The 15,484-nt window shown below is 47.2% G+C and overlaps 1 protein-coding gene across 2 annotated transcripts in view; it reads left to right on the top strand.

The window, feature by feature from the left end:
* Mical3 (microtubule associated monooxygenase, calponin and LIM domain containing 3) overlaps positions 1 to 15,484 on the top strand; it is a 229,562-nt gene that overhangs the window by 71,475 nt on the left and 142,603 nt on the right. The window lies entirely within an intron of this gene.

Here is a 15,484-nt window from a genome sequence, read left to right as displayed (position 1 = left end):
GAATCCAACCTGGGTCCTTTGGCTTTGCAGGCAAGTGTCTTAACCTCTAAGTCATCTCTCCAGCCCCCAGTTTGTATTTAGCATGAGAGTGTGACCCAACTGTCTGCCAAGTTAAAGCTCTGTAGATACCAGGACCCCAGAAGCCCTCTGTAGCTCTGTTTTGCCAAGAAGCGTCACATACCTGCTGAGTCTGCTCAGAACTGCATGCACAGCTGACAGCTACACGTACTGACAACATGCCAAGATATTTAGGGCTCTAAGTGAGCACTCTGGTCTTCCTGTGAAGGTGTGAATTGGTATTCTTCGCTGACACATGAATTTGAGGAAGGAAGTAGAATAATTTGGACTTGAATGTTGTTTTCAGCTGTTTAGCTGGGCAAAGTATTTACCCTGTGATCCTGTTTTCTCATCTCTACTGAGAGATCATAATAGTTCTTAAAGGATGGTTGGGAGGACCAGATGAAAAGACTTCTGCCATGCCCAACACTAGGCTTGGCACATAAGGAATAGTTCAGTAAATGATGAAGACTGACAGACCCCTTATGCCCTTGGACCTTCCACAGCAGGGGCTGTTTGTAAAGTCTTACACTTAGCGTGAAATATAATTACTGTAGCCAGTTGCAAGAGACCAAAGAGAACCTGTGGATTTGTCTTGATGCATGATTCATGACTGGTTTGCCTCCTTCAGATCTTGACTTGGTTAATGCTGAGAATTAAATAAAACGTGGTCCTCCTTCCCCAGCGCTCCAAGTCATAAAAACTAGTTACTAAAGAAGAATTATATTTTGCTGTAGAATACAGTGAAGTTAGTATTATTATTATTTTTTTTGTAGCAGTCTGTCTTCATTGTTAGTCGGTCTGAGGCTGAAAGTAGGTGGGAAAAAGGGAGAAAGCTGAAATTTTGTCATTGTCCACCTCATAGTAATGTCTTAGGAGAGATGGTGGGTCCCACAAGGAAGTGCTAGGGTGGTGGTGTTTTTCCTGCTTAACAGTAATGTAAGGAAGCAAAGGGAAGCAGTGCAGAGGATTCTCCACCTAACCAAAGCCTTTGTAGCTGGTGCTGTAAAGAAGCATGACATGCTCACTGTCCAGACTCATTTGCCCATTGCCAAGAGCATCGTCACCAACTCTTCCACAGGTGGAGAGTTGCGGGCAGAGCCAGCGGGATAAGCTGGTGAAACTGCTCCAGAGAAGGTGAAGCAGGGGACGTGGCCATCACAGACAGAAGTTACCCCCCCCCCTTCACCGAGGAGGACACATTTAGAAGTAACTGAGGGTTGAGATGGCTCACTGGGTAACAGAGCAAGGTTTAGGACCTGCTTTCAGTCCTGGGCACCCACATAGAAAGCCAGGTATGGGCTGGTAAGATGGCTCAGCAGTTAAGGCATTTGCCTGCAAAGCCTAAGGACCCAGGTTCTATTACCCAGGACCCGTCTAAGTTAGATACACAAGGTGGCACATGTGTCTAGAGTTCGTTTGCAGTGGCTAGAGGCCCTGGAGCACCCATTCTGTCTCTGTCTGCTTCTTTCTCTCACTCTCTCACCAAAAGAAAAAAGAAAAAAAGCCAGGTGTGGCCATGCATGCCTGTGACCCAAGTGCTAAGGAAGACAGGAGACTCAACAGAGGCTTACATGTCAGCCTGTCTGACTGAAAAATGGGGAGCTCAAGGTTCAGTGAGAGATTCTTGTCTCGGAAACTAAGTGTACTTCTCCTCTGGCTTCCCCATGTGTTTTCCCAGAGTGTACGCATCTGCACACACACACGTGTGCATACACTGTGAACACACAAGACACAAAATAAAAATGAAGGGCTGGAGAGATGGCTCAGCAGTTAAAGGCACCTGCTTGCAAAGCCTGACAGGCCAGGTTTGAGGCCACAGTACTCACATAAAGCCAGCTGCATAAAGCCGTACATGCCTTCAGAGTTCAATTGCAGTGACCAAAGGACCTGCCATGCCCATTCTCTCTCTCTGAAATAAGTAAAGTACTTTAAAAAAATAGTAATGAAGAAGTAGGTAATAGTAGTAACTTAGAGGAAGCCCACAAAAAGATTCCAGGCTGAGCACATGCCGTGCCCTCATCCTGGCTCAGAAGGCATTCCGTGGCCACCTTATCTTGGGGCCCTTTATCATCCCGTCCTGAAAGTCACTGTATCCTGTACCTTCTCCTAGCAGCGTGTTGTGATCGTGAGCCAGCTTGTTTGCTGGTTGAGCCGTCTCTGCTCGGTAGTAAGCTCCACGGGGCCAGGCTCTCTGCTTTCACGCACCTGTGAAATGCAGTGGTTGCAAAGGGTGGCACAGACTGTGCGCTTGATGAATAAACAACATGCAGAATGAAATGAGAGGCTGGAAGCAGCCGCACTGATGTGCTCCTTACCAAGGGGGCCAAGGGGAGCCCTAGAGTGGCACAGCAGCCTACAATGCATGTTCTGAAGGCCACAGGAGGACTGGTGACTCACTTCTGTCCATCTAGAGATTACAGGGACCCTGGAGTTGGGGACTCTGTCCTTCGAAGAGAGGCACTCACTCTGAGCTGTGCAGTGTGGTGCAGGAATTAGTTTGCTAGGCAGGAGGCATATATTGCTATTTGCTGCTGATAATGCACCCCCAAAGACATCAAAGTAGAAGAGGGACTAGTTGGGATGAAAGGGGGGTTCAGTGAAAGGGGGATGGAGAGAGAGACAGAAGGTAATGGGTGCTCTGTTCTATTTTTTCAGTGAAAGGGGGATGGAGAGAGACAGAGGTAATGGGTGCTCTGTTCTATTCTTTTTTTAATCAACCACACGTCTCTGGCTCTGACCAGATGCCACACCCCAGTGGGCTCCCTGCCAGAGCTTAACACCAAGTAGTACTGGGTTGGCTTTGTCTTCCGTGTGGGGCCCAGTGTGGATTTTGCTCATGCGTGCTGCTCGCTCTCCCTCAGATAGCTGCATCAGAACACTTACATAGTGTCCTCCTTTTATATGTTCTGAGACGTATGCGAGAGAGAGAGAGAGAGAGAGAGAGAGAGAGGGAGGGAGGGAGGGAGGGAGGGAGGGAGCTGGTGATCTGGCCACGGCATTTGAACTCCAGGCACATGCACCACCTTGTACGCTTGTGTGTCCTGGCTCACACATCACCTTGTGCGTCTGGGTTACGTGGGATCTGGGAAGTCTAATATGGGTCTTTAGCTTTGCAGGCAAGTGCCTTAACTGCTAAGCCAGCTAGCTCTCCAGCCCTCTTTGACTTTTGAAATATGTAAACATCTGTGTGTGGTCAGAGGAGCACAGGCTAGGCTACAGAAACCCTGTCTCAACAAAATAAATGCATAAATAAGAAGCCTCATGCCGGGCGTGGCGCCGCACACCTTGATCCCAGCATTGGGGAGCTAGAGGTAGGAGGGTTGCTGTGAGGCCACCTGAGACTACATAGTGAATTCCAGGTCAGCCTGGGCTAGAGCAGGAACCTACCTCGGGGAAAAACAAAAAACAAATCTTAGGAATTGAAGACTTACTACGGGTTAATTTCTGTAATAGGCACAGTGTTTGTCATATCAATGTGCAATATACCAGCTATTTGCATAATGGTTACATTGTACTATGTTAAAGAGTGTCTAGGGATGATTTAAAATATATGGGAGGGGAGGCTGGAGATGTAGTTCAGTTGGTAGAGTACTTGACAGCGTTCAAGAAGCAGTTCAGAGCCGGGCGTGGTGGTGCATGCCTTTAGAGGTAGGAGGGTCACCATGAGTTTGAGACCACCCTCAGACTACATAGTGAATTACAAGTAAGCTTGGACTAGAGTGAGACCCTACCTCGAAAAACCAAAAAAAAAAAAAAAAAAAAAAAGCAGCAGCAGTTCAGTCCCCACATCCCCACGTAAAACAGAGTGTGGCAGATGCCTGCCGTCCCAGCACTCAGCAGGTGAGATGGGAGGGTCAGAAGTTCACAGTCATCCTTGGCTACATGAGACCCTGTAGCAAAAACAAAATAACATAGCAGCCTGTGCGTAGCTCATCTGTAAACACAATGTCATCCAGTATAAGGAATTTTGATATGGGGGAAGGGATCCTTCCATCAATCTTGTGTGGATACTAAACAACTATAGTTTATCATTTTTTATCACTGTAAAATATTTCTGGGTCAGCCTGAGCTAGAGTGAGACTAGACCTCGAAAAATACAAAAAAAAAAAAAAAAAATTAGGGCTAGCGAAATGGCTTAGTGCGTAAGGCACTTGCCTGCAAAGCCAAAGGACCCAGGTTCGATTTCCCAGGACTCATAAAAGCCAGTTGCACAAGGTAGCACATGCATCTGATGTTGGTTTGCAGTGACTGGGGGTCCTGGTGTGCCCTTTCTCTCTCTCCCTATCTGCCTCTTTCTCTCAAACAAACAAAAAAACTCCTCTCTCTCTCTCCCTCTTTCTCTCTCAAATAAATACGTAAATGAAATAAAAATAAAAAACAAAATTCATTCCCTAGAGACCTCATGTGTGATTTGGGTTTGGTCGCGCTAAATGTTGTGAGTAGAAACCCACTGGAGCCCAGAACCAATGAAATGCTTAGAAAACCTGTGGCCTATGCAGAAGGAAAGCGGAAAGTCACTTCGAAAATGGTTTGATGTGCCGGGGAAGTCCTGATGGAGGCCAGATTTGTGTCTTCTATAGTCGTTCAGATACAGTTAGAGGTCAGAGGGGCCAGTGTGTACACAGCGTGGAAGTGTCTTCCAGGCTGACAGCCAGGTGTGCAGCAGAGTACGGTGGGATCTGGGGCCACAGACAGGTGTGTGGCTGCAGCAACGTGGTGTCTTGAGGTTGAGGCACATCTGTCACAGACTGGCAGTCAGAGTTGAGCGTGTACACGGGCCACATAGCTGGGAAATGTACTGTACGAACCATGATGTCGTGTTTGAACAGGGTCTTCGTGTAGCATTTTCTACAGTCTCTAAAAGGTGTGCATCGGTGGGTCAATGGATGGGTGAGTTAGCAAGCAGCAGTGTGTATTGTAGTGGAATATATAATTCCACTTATACGAGGTGCTTTTAGAATTGGCAAATTCATGGAAACAGAAATCTTTTGGAGATGTTGAAAAGTTCTGGGAATAGTGGTTATGTTCATACAACATTGCCAGTGGACTTAACGTGTCTGTTGTACACTTAAAGATGGTTAAAATAGGGTCAGGTGTAGTGGCGCATGCCTTTAATCCCAACACTTGGGAGGCAGAGGTAGGAGGATCGCCGTGAGTTCGAGGCCACCCTGAGACTCCATAGTGAATCCCAGGTCAGCCTGGATTAGAATGAAACCCTACTTCAAAAAACAAACAAACAAAAGTAGCCGGGTGTAGTGGTGCATGCCTTTAATCCTAGCACCCAGAAGGCAGAGAGATAGGAGGATTGTTGTGAGTTTTAGGCCAGCCTTGAAAAGGACAAAAAAGAGGAAGGGGGCTGGAGAGATGGCTCAGGCACTTGTCTGCAAAGCCTAGGGACTGGAGTTTGATTCCCAGTACCCACATAAAGCCAGTTGCGCAAGGTGGCATATGCATCTGGCGTTTGTTTGCAGTGGCTAGAGGCCCTGGCATGCCCATTTTTTTTTTCTCTCTTTAGCTTCCTCTTGATTTCTCTCACTGCCTCTCAAATAATTCCTTTAAAAAATGGCTACAACAGGACTGAGGAGATGCTTAGTCATTAAAGGTGCTTGCTTGCATAGTGTGCTTGCCCAGGTCTAATTCCCCAGGACTCATGTAAAGCCAGATGTACAAAGTCGCCCATGCATCTGGCATTTCTTATAAGCTATTTTTATTTATTTATTTATTTGAAAGAGAGAATGGGGTGCATTAGGGCCTCCAGCTGCTGCAAACGAACTCCAGATACATGCACCACTTTATGCATCTGGCTTACGTGGGTCTGGGAAATCCAGCCTTGAACCAGGATCCTTAGGCTTCACAGGCAAGCACTTAACCGCTAAGCCATCTCTTCAGCCCCGCATCTGGCATTTCTTTACAAGGACAAGAGGCCCTGGTGTGCCCATCCTCGCTCTCTTTGTCTTCATCTCAAATAAATGCACAAAAATAAAATTTTTAAAAATGGTTATAATAGTCACTTTTATGGTAAATATGTCTTATCACAATAAGGAAAGCAACCAGATGTATATGAGGAATGACCTAACTGTAGACCAGACCGGGCGTGTTCAGGGCCTGGGCCTGTTCAGGGTGGTATGGTTGTCCATTTAGGACCCTTCCCCCCCCCCCCCCCCCCCCCCCGACAAGAGTCCAGGTAGAGAAAGGATTTTAGGAAGGACAAATGGGAACGTACCCTGCGCAGCCTCCCTTCCCCACCCGGAAGAAGCACGGCAGCTGGAATGCTGGCTTGGGTGAGTGACAATTTTACTGGGATTGCCGCGTGGGAAGGAAGGAGCGCGTTTGGAAGAGAAGGTGAAAACGCCAGGCTTGAGTCCCCTGACCTAGGGATACCTTGATAAGTCCTGAGAGAGGATGCCACAGTAAGGTGGTGGGCGTCCGCCTCCAGGTGGGGCCTGTTGCAGCTGAGCGCCTTGCTTCACCCTCTGGCCACAGTCAGCAGCAGGCATTTTGTTTTGTTTTGTTTTGTTTTGTTTTGTTTTTCCTAATGAGCACTTCACCCTCCGAGACACAAAGGCAAGGGATTCCTGGATTAAGAACATGGAAGTCTTCACCATTGTGAACAGTGACCCGGGAAGGTCAAGGAGCTTCTGAGTCACTGGGGGAGTCGTTGCGCTCTGACACTGGCTTCAGGGCAGGTTCCTTTCTGTGGCCAGGCCGCACAGACCGAGGAGGCCTCCCGGAGTGCAGAGTGTGTGGGAAGAGTCACTCCAGCTGAAAATCGGAAGTTCTAAGAGGCCCTTGTCTGCTGGCCATTTCTCAGCTTTCTTTTTAAAAAATACTTTATTTATGTATTTATTTATGAGAGAGAGGCAGAAGGGGGGGGGAGAGAAAGAAGGAATGGTTGCGCCAGAGCATACAGCCACTACAAATGAACTCCAGATACATGCACCACCTTGTGCATCTGCCTTACGTGGGTCCTGGGGAATCGAACCAAGGTCTTTTAACTTTGCAGGCAAGCACCTTCACTGCTAAGCCATCGCCCCAGCCCCATTTCTGAGCTTTTGATGTCACTGTCCCTTCATTGCATCTTTTTTTTTTTTTTGAGTGCATCAACCGAGTTTATTAACTCTAGGTAATAATAATTTAATGGGTAGAAAAGGGTCTCATATTACAGGAATTGAAAATACTGGCTACACAATAAATGAAAAAAAGTTTTCAGTGGCCAAACAACAGGTAGGCCACAAAAGTCAGCCAACCGTCTGGGTCAATGTAAATCAAGCAGAATGTCCTCCTTTTGCCTACAGTTCCACGTGAAGACAAATTGAGAGCCAGGCTCAATCTCAGGATGTGAGACATCTGTAAAACCCCCCATTCACATGGGCCCTATCAGTTAGCATGCCTGTGCCTTATACAAAAGTTCAAAGCATTTTTTTCCATAAATTTCATTGCATTTCTTTGATTAGTGATTTTGCAAGTGACTGGGTTTGCGGTTGGCAGCCCGTTCTGGTGTCCTGTGCCAGTGAGCATGTACAGCTGCCGGGAGGAGGGACCGTGCTCCTTTCAGGCCTTGGCTGACCGCTGGCTCTGGCACTGCAGGCCTCTCGTGGTGGAGAGGCTCACGCAGTTCTCAGACATGGTTAGGGAAGGGGGGCTGAACCGGGCGTAAGCACACAGAGGGTAAGGAAGCCTCCCGCTCCTCCCCACCCCCCCTCATGCCCCTCGCTTTTCGGCCACTGTTACCGCGTGTGTTAATGTCCAGGCTACAGGTGTGGAGAAGGTTTGGTTAAACTGACCTTGGGCATTAGGCCTTTCTCAGAGTGGGCGAGGCTTCATCATGTGAGCCGCTGGGATCTCCGCCATCGCTGTGTTCTGGGGTCCTTTCTACTGCCGCCTCCCACTGCTTACTGGGTGACTGAGAGTGAAATGGCATTTCTCCTGCTGTCACCCCCGTGTCTGTGGCCAGGTGGGCAGCAGGAGCTGGAATAAGTGTGTTTCATTGTTTGGTTGCAGTTGACTTTCTTTTTATTTATTTATTTGAGAGCAACAGATAGAGAAAGAGGCAGAGAGAGAGAGAGAGAGAATGGGTGTGCCAGGGCCTCCAGCCACTGCAAACAAACTCCAGACGCGTGCGCCCCTTGTACATATGGCTAACGTGGGTCCTGGGGAATTGAGCCTCGAACTGGGGTCCTCAGCTTCACAGGCAAGTACTTAACTGCTAAGCCATCTCTCCAGCCCGCTGTTAACTTTCTTGAAGAAGCACAGCTCCTGCGATTGCAACGCTGTTGTCTAGACTGATTTGGGCAGGGTTCGACTGCCCTCTGTGGCGACGGCCTGTAGTGATGACTGTTGACCTGGTGGGTGTCTTCTGAAATAATCACTCGGTTAAGGACCTTGACAGTGTCCTGATATCTGCAGTGTTCCATTTGTGAGTCGAATCTTTTGAGTTGAACGGAATGCACTTCTACAGCTGAACCACGGCATGAGGGTGCAGTGCCTTCACGTAAGCCTGGTACAGTGTCCTGAGCTGCTGGTCTTGCAGCAGGTGCCAAAAGCAGATAGTTGCTTTGCTGCCTCCCATGAGGATAGCTTCCCTGCAATGACACGTGTCCAGGTCATGATCACCAAGGAGGTCACAGCAGTAAGTAGCACTGCCTAATATCCCCTGGGAGTACTTGGATGTCTCAGTCTTTTATTTTAGTCCATGTGGCTAGCCAAAGTGGTTGCCTCCTGTGAACTGGAGACAGTGGGTCAACTTGCAAAAGTTAGGCTGCAGTTAAGTTAGGGTTTTAGAAAATCAGGTGGTGGGCAGAGAGCTGCTTGTCACCTGAAATGGTTCTCCCCCACCAGAGCAGGGGATCTGAGGGGTACGGGACCTGTGGCCGTCGCTGTTGGCATTTTCGGACAGGACAAGTGTAGAACGTACCTGTCGGCCCTTGTGGTCTGTGCTGGCTAATCTCACGGGTGCTGACTTGAGTGAGGGTGAGTAACAAGTCTTGTGGACACTTGGGTAAGGTGGTTGACTTTGAACCCACAACAGTTGTAGTTTTGGAGCCCAAAGAGCTCATGGTAGTTGGCTTTGGGCCTTTGAGAGAAAAGACTGAAGTTTTGGCTGTCAAAGGATGAAAGTCAAGGTCATCTAGTTTAATGAGAGTGGCAGATGAAAGAGGGGGTGTGGGCATCCGATGAGGACTGTAGAGGAGGAGACAGGCGGCCACCCCATGTCCCACAGTGGGGCAGGAATTTCCGGAAGAGTCACAGAGAAGGCACAAGAATAACTAAGGTCTGTGTCTTTCTCAGAACACCATCATCAGCCTCTTTGCTGTGATAACAACAGAACCCAGATTGGAGAGGGAGTGATAAGGCCGACAGATAGGTCCCTGGCACTAAGAAGCGGGGCAGGGGAGTGGACTTGGTAGCCTGCTCTTTCAGGAAGCTCAGTGTTGGGAGCAGAAGGAAGAGGCTGGTAGCCCAAGAGGGTACAGGGCACTGGGTGTGTGTGTGTGTATGTGCGCACATGCTTGCACAGGTCCTTAAAGCTGACAGGAGTTTAGTCTTGGAACCTAAGAATGGTCGTGTCAGCTTATCACCATGTGATTTTACTTAATCAGGGAAACATGAGATAGAGCCATTTTACCAGGAGAGCAGGAGATGGACCAGACATACGTTGATAGGCAAGGCCTTTTCAGAAGCAGGAGAAATAGGGCAGTGCGCCCGGAACCCACCTCCCCAAGGGGAAGCAAAAGAGCCCTAATAATTTCAGTTAAATTTCTCCACCATGTGAGAGGCAAGGTCGGTGGAGAGTGGAGTGGAGGTGGGCCTGGAGCAGGCCACCTGAGACCTAGAGACAAGCCAGGAGGAGCCAGGGACGCTGGAGAGGACCGCCGGGTGGCGCTCGACCCCAGCCGCTGTGGAGACGGTGGTGAGGAGTGCCTCGCTCAGCACTGCTGGGGCCTGTCACCACCCCTGCCGGGAAGTTGTCTCCCCGTGCCCGTTCCATTGTGGGAGCCAGTGTGTTCAGGTGTCTAGCTTTCTGTCTGTCTCATTTTCCTCCTCCACATCTCTGGACAGCCTTATTAGAAGCTGTGGATTGTGAGATGCACGATAACCCTTCTGGTCTCCTGTCATCCTGCCTTGAAAGAAATGCTGCCACTCAGGCTCCCTGGACTGATGACAGCTTCATGGTTTTCTGATGCAGGTCTTACACACATGCCCACAATTCGGAGTTAGAAATATTACAGGTCCTTCATCTATCTCCTGGGAAGTGGCTGGGGTTGTTGTCCAGTATTTCATGACACACATACTACCATTCTTCACTGGAAACCAAGTTCTTTTTATAGGAACAGTTTCTCTAAGACATTCTGGCTGTGGACACAGCTGTCCCTGTGTCCTGGCTGCTGTCCTGCTGTCTCCTGCAGGTCAGAGCAGCGCCTGTGGGTATCAGATAGCGATGGTGCACAAAGGGAAAGTCTCTAGAAGGCCAGAGTAGAATCTTCTGCCCTGGGCAGAAGCCTTGTGTTTGCTTTGTGGGTTCCTCCATCTTTATGTCTGGCGGCACTTGCCTGAAAGCTTTCTACTCGTTTTCACTTAACGTGGCACCTATCACATGGCCTCATGGGTTCTGTCTGCATCCCTGGGGGTTGGAGCAGTTCATCCCTTTGAGGGCTCGTTCCTAGGCACTGCTGTGGGCCAGCAACTGTTCGGGGCACTATGACAGGGCCTTGGGATGGGGAGATAACAGGCAATCATAACATTTACAGTATATCAAGCCAGGGTGAGTACTTCTAGAAAACCAGGGAGAAAGGATAAAAAGTTTCATCAGTGGTAGTTCTGGGGTGATAACCCCACCTCACCATGGTCACTACCAGTGAGCTGCACCCTCGGCTAGGATAAGAAGCTGAACGGGTGTGTCAGCGATAGTAGAAGTTTGTACCCTAGGAGGTAGAGGTTTTCTTCTGTGCTCACTGTTGTATTTCTAGAGCCTAGAAAAGTCCTAGGCATGTAACAGAGACCCAGTACTGTTTTGAAAGGGCAAATGAATGTGGGAAGAGTATCTTTAGCCAGAAGTAGAAGGTGCAGTGTGTGCGGAGCAGCAAGGGGCCCGAGGGGTGTCAGGGGTGCTGGGCCCAGCAGGAGAGGGTGTGAGGAGGAAGGTCTGGGTGGGCTCCCTGAGACCTTTTCAGGAGATTCACGAGGTCACGACTTGCTCAGAGTAATACTAAGATGGTGTCACTTGTTTTGTCCGCTCTTGTTTGCTGGCAGTACATGGGAATTTTCTAGACGGCTGGTGTGTCGTGTTGCAACAGATGGAATGCAGATGCAGATTCAAGAATCCAGCTGTTCCCTTAAGCCAGACATTGAAAGGTTTACAAAAATGTAAAACAAGGGCTGGAGAGGTGGCTTAGCGGTTAAGGCATTTGCCTGCAAAGCCAAAGGACCCTGGTTCAGTTCTCCAGGACCCATGTAAGCCAAATGCACAAGGGTGCACATGCGTCTGGAGTTCATTTGCAGTGGCTAGAGGGCCTGGCGCACCCATTCTCTCCCTCTCTCTCTCTCTCTCTCTCTCTCTCTCTCTCTCTCTCTGCTATTCTAATGTGAATTAACAGTACTTCTCAGTTCCAGTTAAGTGCACAGTAAATACTACTTCTCGCTCTGGGGGTCCTTCATGATTCTGGAACAATAATAGGGCGTTGGTGTGCCTTAAGGCCGAGTGCTGGGTGTGGGTCAAGATGCACTTCACGAAGACGTGGAGAGGTCTGGTAGGGCTGTGGGCGCGGTGCTGGAAGGGCCGCCTCGCCAGTGGGAAGACGTGCGCCACACGTCCACAGCTCGGACACATTCCATGTAAACTCTCTCACTCTCTCTTAATTGGGGCTTTCTGAGGAGATAGAGGATAAGCAAAATTGTAACGGCAAGGGTGCATTATCCCAGACAGCGTTCCATCCCTGTAACGAAAGCCGAGGTTAGAACAACTCGCAAAGATCAAGGGTTTATTTGGACTCATGCTTTTCAGGGTTCTAGTTCATGATCATGCGTGACCCATTGTTTTAGGTATCCAGTGGGGATGCTGGATGGCAGTGGCAGGGTCATGTGTCAGAGCAAAGAGCTGGTCACATCATGGCTGATAAGCAAAACAGGCCGGTGCCCTTTAAGAGCGTGCCCCAGTGACTGAAACACTCCCACTGGGCCCCATTTCTTTTCTTTTCGTTCTTTCTTTTTTTAAGTATATATTAAGAGGGAATTTACTGGATTAGATTACAGTAGTCCAATAGCAGTTGTAGGCCCCTGCGAATCAAGGGACCCAGTAGCTGCTCAGTCCGTGTGGCCAGATGCCTCAGCTGTCCCAATCCAGCACTGAAGGCTGGAGGCTTCCTGAGGAGCCACTGGTCTTCAGTCCACACGGGTCTTCAGTTGATGCTGGCCTTCAAAGTCCACACTGGAAGACAGCGAGCAGCTCCTGCAGCCAAGTGGAAGAAAGGGTAGGCCCCATTTCTTAAAGGTTGTATGGTGCTGGGAACGAAGCCTTTAACACACGGTGTTTACTCAAGACCCCACTGGCAGTGTTAGGATGAGATTAGAAAAGATTTCTGTAGTCAGATTGTGAGTGGTCCTAGACCCATGCCTGGGGGACCACAGTAGGAGGGCAGAACCTGCTAAGAGGTCTGAAGGCAGAGCAAACCCAGTCTCACTAGAGCCCTAGGGGCCTAGCAGGGAGTGGGGTATGACAGGGTCTGGGGTGGACAGATCCCTTACTGGACAGATCCCTTACTGGACCAAGAGGGTGCTTGGAAGCCAGGGTTGTGATGCTATCTCTCCAGCTCAAATTTTTTTTAAATTTAAATTTATTTATTTATGAGAGAAAGAGAGAGAGAGGCAGTTAGAGAATGGACACACCAGGCCTTCTAGCTACTGCAAACAAACTCAAGATGCATGTATCACCTTGTGCATGTGGCTTACGTGGGTCCTAGGGAATTGAACCTGGACTTCTGGCTTCACAGGCAAGTGCCTTAACCTTAACCACCAAAACTATGACTCCAGTCTCAGAATTTCTCCCTCCCTCCCTCCCTCTCTCTCTTTCTTTCTTTTCATTTATTTATTTATTTATTTATTTGCAAGCAGTGAGAGAGTGAAGCCTCCAGCTGCTGCAAATGGACTCTAGATGCACGCACCCCTTGTGTATCCGGCTTTATGTTGGCACTGAGAAATCAAACCTGGGTCAATAGGCTTGACAAGCAAGCACCTTAACCACTGGGCCACCTCTCCAGCCCATCTTTGTATGTGTGTGTGTGTTTGTGTTTAAACACAGACTTTATGGTAACACTTCCCTTAAACTCAATTAACTTTAGCTATTACAAGTTTTATGCAGATGTCACTATTAGACAACATTTAGTGACTTGTACTGGGTTCCTCATAAAGTAGAAGACAAATTGGCTTATGTGTAATCAACAATCATTCAGCAGTTGTTATGCCAACACAAAACATGGCTAATTTGCCACTTCGCCCCCTCCCCAAATCACAAACACGGCACAATCAATGTCTTAAGCATACTTCAAGTAAGTCATTAAAAAGTGAGTGCTTCACTACCCCTGAGACCACCAGTTAACTGAGGTTCATACTTTTGAATGTGAGCACACCCACATGAGCAAAAACTATGTTTTTAAAAAAATCTGATTATCACATTGTAAACTTGCCCAGGGAGGAAAAAAAAGTCACTTAAAATTTAGGCCCTGTGTGGTGGCGCACACCTTTAATCCCAGCACTCGGGAGGCAGAGGTAGGAGGATTGCTGTGAGTTCAAGGCCACCCTGAGACTACAGAGTTAATTCCAGGTCAGCCTGGGCCCGAGTGAGACCCTACCTCAAAACAAAACAAAACAAAAAAAAATTTAAATTTACCATTAAAGACCAACTGGTCTTTTAAAAACAAGAATTTAAATGTATGCATTTAAAAGTATAGGGCATACAGGAATAGTCTAAATCAATACTTAATCTGTTTTATATTCACTTCAATCCTACACATGGCACTAGTAATGTCAAAACTACTGGGCTGGGTGGGAAAGGAGAGGAAATTCTTAGATTCTTCTGAAAAATCTTATTGTGGATGATCCCAGGTCCAGTCCATACATTCAAAACCGTTGGGTTTTTCTAGGTATTTTACTGTTCTCTTAGACCTAGAGAAGCCTTTATGGCTTTTTCCCTTAGAAGTGACATGTGAAATGTTATATAAAGCATCAAGTCACAGATAAAGAACTGGACAAACCCATTAATCACGGCAATCAGTGGTTTATGGAAATCATCTCTAGAAATAACCTAAAGCTAGAAAAAGCATCAACTTGAAAGCCAATTAGGGATCCATTCTTTTATAAAAGTTTTACTTGTTCTTTGGCTTCTAAGAAATATGCCTACAAAAGCTGTTATTTTGAGAGTACAAGAGTTTCAGATATGATTTTTGAAAACAGAGCTAATGAACTTTTACCTTGTAGAACACTATGCTATTTTCTCATTCATAATTTGAATCCAGAAACTTTAATAACATGACATCTACCCTGAAGAACCCATATTTTAAGCAGAAAATAAAATCACTCACTGAAAAAATTATATAGCTGAATTGGTATTTCTCAATGAAATACTTATTACAGAATTAAAGCCAGAACATCTTCAGAAAGCATGCATTTCACTTCCAGTTTAGAAGAACCTTAAGTCAATAAACCATGTCCAAATTACATGTTAAAATGTCTATAAAAAATGAAGCTTTAACATTTATTTCTAACTTTCCACATCTGTGAGCAGACAGGATAAGACTGCAAGTAAGTGTAAGCAGTACAAATGTGAAAGTGGAGAGATTTCATGTGCCAGATATCAAATATGGGTTTTTAAGAAATACAGCAACAGATAAAGCTAGAAAAAAACATAAAACTCTAGGGCCAGATCGAGGAAGGGTGAAGCATGGTAATACCCTTGTTACTACAGAAGCTCAGTGGCACAGATGGCACTTGTCAAACAAAATAATAAAAAAGCAATCCAATATCACTGACTTTTATTCAAGTCACCTGAAATGGTATCTGCTGCATATAAATATGCTCATTAACGTAAATGGCCGAACAAATCCATTTCAATGGATACTCAGTATCTCACAGTTAAGTCACTTCAACACAGCCTCCTGACAACTCCCACACCAAAACAGTACTTTATTTTGTAAATTTTGACCCATTATCACTCCCAAGTTATGTCTCTTCAGCTGTTCAGTGTACAAGATGAAGAGAAATTTTAGAGAAGGGGATGCCCCTGGAAAATAAGTTTCTTCAACCTCCATATACATGTTTCAAAACTGCTGAGTTCCAAGTCCAAGTATGAACTCTAGGGCTGTCAGCATCTGTGCAGCATATTAAAGCTACACCATGTGAATAGCTTATAATTCTGCATAAATCAGGTCAAGCA

This window comes from Jaculus jaculus, chromosome 18 (genome assembly GCF_020740685.1).
Source record: "Jaculus jaculus isolate mJacJac1 chromosome 18, mJacJac1.mat.Y.cur, whole genome shotgun sequence".
NCBI lineage: Eukaryota > Metazoa > Chordata > Mammalia > Rodentia > Dipodidae > Jaculus > Jaculus jaculus.
The sequence above is the reverse complement of the archived record's forward strand: the minus strand, read 5'-3'. Positions and strand labels throughout refer to the sequence as shown.